The sequence below is a fragment of the Silene latifolia genome, chromosome 1, assembly GCF_048544455.1.
Source record: "Silene latifolia isolate original U9 population chromosome 1, ASM4854445v1, whole genome shotgun sequence".
Taxonomy (NCBI): Eukaryota; Viridiplantae; Streptophyta; class Magnoliopsida; order Caryophyllales; family Caryophyllaceae; genus Silene; species Silene latifolia.
This window is the reverse complement of record NC_133526.1, coordinates 48,802,272-48,806,056: the sequence shown is the minus strand read 5'-3', so window position 1 is coordinate 48,806,056 and position 3,785 is coordinate 48,802,272. Positions and strand designations below refer to the sequence as shown.

Below are 3,785 nucleotides of genomic sequence, written 5' to 3'. Positions count from 1 at the left end.
TGGTGCGGGCATGAATTACAGACTGTGATCATCGTTAAATAAACCGAACATACGAAAGTATTGTTAAAATGACGGCTTTTATGGGTCATTGTAAGCTGCCTCTCTGTGTTGCCGACTTCCTTACTGCTTTACCCGACTCCCTTACTTCCTTACCCCGCTATTCAGGACAACCCTTAAGGCTCGAGGAATTGGGTTACTGTTGTATTTCAAAGAAAAAGCTTCTTATTGAAGTTTTATTTTCAGTATTTAATCATATTGTCTACCTCCTAGATTATTATATACTCATCTAGTTTGATGTTTTGATAAACCCATTGACAGTCAATAATCCAACTTGTAAGGATAAACAAGGCGGTAAATAGAGAAATTTATGGAAATACCCTTATTAGTTATCATTAATTCAGATACACATGGTATTGATAACGGATACACATTGTATTACTACCAGATACACAAATCGATTTGTGTATTCAGTAATAGTACCATGTGTACCTGACACTTTGTGTATCCATTGCCACAACCTACGACGCCACCTTACCAATGATCCCCACAACCATCATGAGTCGTCGGCAATCACCTCTACACACGCCAGTAACCTCGTCGGCAACCATAAATCGCCGCGCCGGCGTGTCACCTAACTTGCCCCCATGTCAGAATAGATTTTTGATTTGTATTTAACCCCCAATAGATTGAAATTTGCAGCTGGCAGCTAAAAATCGAAAACAGTAGATCGATAACGTTCCTCATTGTAAAATAGATACTCTATATTGAACTGTTAAGAAAATGGTATGGTCTTATTGTAGAGCAATAAAGTATTGAACCGGAAAGAGTGAATGATAATCTTGTTCCAATCCAAATAATTTTTTTTATACACCTTCAGTTTCTCAATGTTGGGACAAATTCAGAATCAGCTATATATACTCATACAAACAGAAAGAATATCTCATGATATCATGAATTTGGTATTAAATACTCAGTAGTTATCGACCAATTTGCGTTTAGCTTCATCTGAAATATGCTTGAATTTCCTTATGAGTTCTTCTTTTTGTCTCAGGAAGCCATATACTGCTACAAGTATGGCACTAAAAGCACAAAAGACTGTAAATGGCGAAGATCCCTGCAATTGACATCAAAACCAGTTCAGACTGGGTTAATGCCGAGTATTTAACCTTAGTGATAATACGCCATCTATATCTATCTTAGTTATTTAGATTTTAGAAGAACTATCAATATAATGTTACTGAAATTTTATGTTGTATTTAGTTTTCTGAATTCGGATGGGGACAAACTTTTGAAAAATAGGCGAGTGCTAATGTCACGGGGCTATTAGCTTGGTCCATGAGTCATCTTAGGTGCGTGTATCAGCCCTGAGAGGATGAGCATAGGACTCATGGACAAGCTAATAATCCCGCGGATTTATATCCATCCAAGAAATATTACCTCCGCTGCTCCGACTGAGCATCTGGTTAGCACTCATAGTGATCCCCCAGAATGTCAGAAAATTTGCCAATGTCGCTACACGTCCTTCTAGCCCTTTTATACTCACTGGGAGAATCTAGCCGAAAACAAACAAATCAAAAATTCAGAGAATATTGCAGTAGATTACAGCACTAGGAAACTCAACAACTCACATCAGATAAACTTCAGTAAATATACACAAGTGCATTGACATACTTCAGACATAATAAGCCATGGAATTGGTCTAACTACTAAAGAAAAGGAAACAACCATGGTCTGCCAATAACAGTGAACAAGCCTTAGAATCGCTTTAGTTATCGATTTCACTTAGATACACTCATTCAGATTAGTACCGAATACACATGGTATTACAACCGGATACCCTTATTACTACTTCAGATACCCCCAACACCAAAATACCTTATTACTACTTCAGATACACATTGTATTAGTACCGGATACACATGGAATTACTATCGGATACACAAATCGACTTGTGTATCCGGTAGTAATACCATGTGCACCTTGGCTAGTATTTAGTGTATCCACAGCCACAACCTGCGACACCACCTGACCAATAATCCCCACGACCAGTACCTCACCCAAATGACCACCACAAGCACATTCACCGTCAATCAACCCACGAGAACCTGCGCAATTACTGCACCTCCCAATTATTACACAGAAACCGACAAACCAACAGAACATTATCAACATTGCTATAATTGTCCAAATCACCCACACCTACACCCACTTTGCTCCCAGTTGAACACCACACAACCAATAACCGAAAACGTTACGAACAACATTTTCGGATTTTACGAGTGTAAGATGCCATTCAATAAGCTCTTGAATCTATTAGTTGATAATTTCCTGATAATCTTTTTTGCATCATAAACACCAGTTTCTACAAGTTTCTCAATGTTCTTAAAATATGCAGAATGTGAAATTACTTTTCTTGCATGATTGCAACTGCTAATTGACAGCAATATTGAGAATAATAACTTAGAATTCGATGAATTCCCATCTTTTGGATCAAGCAACTGAAGAATAATACCAATGTTATAATCATTATTGGAGAATTTCTTCCTGTTTTTCGGTACCATAACCATGCTAGACAATGCCTCAGTTGCCATTTCTCGTGTTTCATATGATCTCGCCTCTAAAAATTTTACGAATTCCGCCATGAATGCTACATCTCCCATTGATTTTCTTGCTTCTTCTGATGTCCCACATAGTCTAACCGCGGATTTGAAGGCTAATTCTTGAGTTGAAATGTCCCCTTTTCGAAGAAAGTATAATAAATGATACATAAACCCATAATTTATCAGCAAATTCACACATTTAACCGAACAATAACACAAATTCTCGATTGTCCTTAATGCGGTTTCCCTCAATTTGAAGGAAAAACTCGATCCAAAAGGGGACATTTCGACTAATTATCCAATAAACTCGATCCACAAAACTCAATTTAAAGGAAAAACACGAACAGGTAGCAAAGTTTTCAAAAATGCTTCTATTTTGACGTTTTTTAATTATCCAAATCTACTAACCTGAAATCTAAGTATGGAACACATATCCCCTCGATGTCACCCTTATCTCTCCAGAAATGGGTCCATCATGTCTGGTCGATGTCGCCTTCAGATTAGGTTCGACGACAAAAGAATCAGTCGCTGGTGGTGGTGTTCGACGAAAGATTTATGTGAGTATTGGCTCGATTTGGTTTGAGTGTTCTTCATAGTAGTCGACCAGATTTATGACGTCGGTGGTCGGAGAAGGCGGGGGCGGCGGCTAATAGGTGTGGTCGATGTTGGCGACTTGAAAAACGAGGTGGTGGTGCGGCCAGCAGGCCGACGGAGTGAGTTAGGTGGAGAAGGGAAATAAGATGAAAATGAAATGGTCGGCGACGGTGGAGTTATGGTGGTGCACCGGTGAATTTTATGACGGAGCTCCGACGACAATGGCGGCCAACAGTGACGACGAGTGGTGGTGGATAAGTGTGAGGGGGGCTAGGGGTCGGGGACTCGGGGCATTAGTTTAGGAGAGAGTGAGGAGAGTAGAAGTGGGCGTTGTTTTTAACCTTTGATCTAATTTGATCAAGGGCTGAGATGGAGTTCGTAAGTTCGCACTGAACTATAGGTTCGCACGAGATCCTATTTCGGTAAGTCTATATATATATATATATACAAATAACATAGAGTGTAAACCTATACATTTTTGCATAAGATACACAAGATTACAAACATGATTATAGGGATAATATCACAAGAGAATATACATAATTGAATATGCTAATATATGCTAAGGATAGAGATTATATTTGATTTCTA

General features: G+C 38.8%; 1 long non-coding RNA gene across 2 annotated transcripts; it reads right to left on the bottom strand.

The window, feature by feature from the left end:
• Positions 1-799: 799 nt before the first annotated feature.
• On the bottom strand, positions 800-3,504 carry LOC141588485 (uncharacterized). Of its 2 annotated transcripts, none has more exons than XR_012519789.1 (3): positions 1,672-3,504; positions 1,438-1,552; positions 800-1,114 (listed from the first exon to the last, which is right to left on the bottom strand). It is a non-coding gene; the product is annotated as an uncharacterized LOC141588485 (long non-coding RNA). The 2 variants fall into 2 exon arrangements; XR_012519790.1 differs by having other exon boundaries at positions 3,009-3,498.
• Between the last annotated feature and the right edge of the window lie 281 nt (positions 3,505-3,785).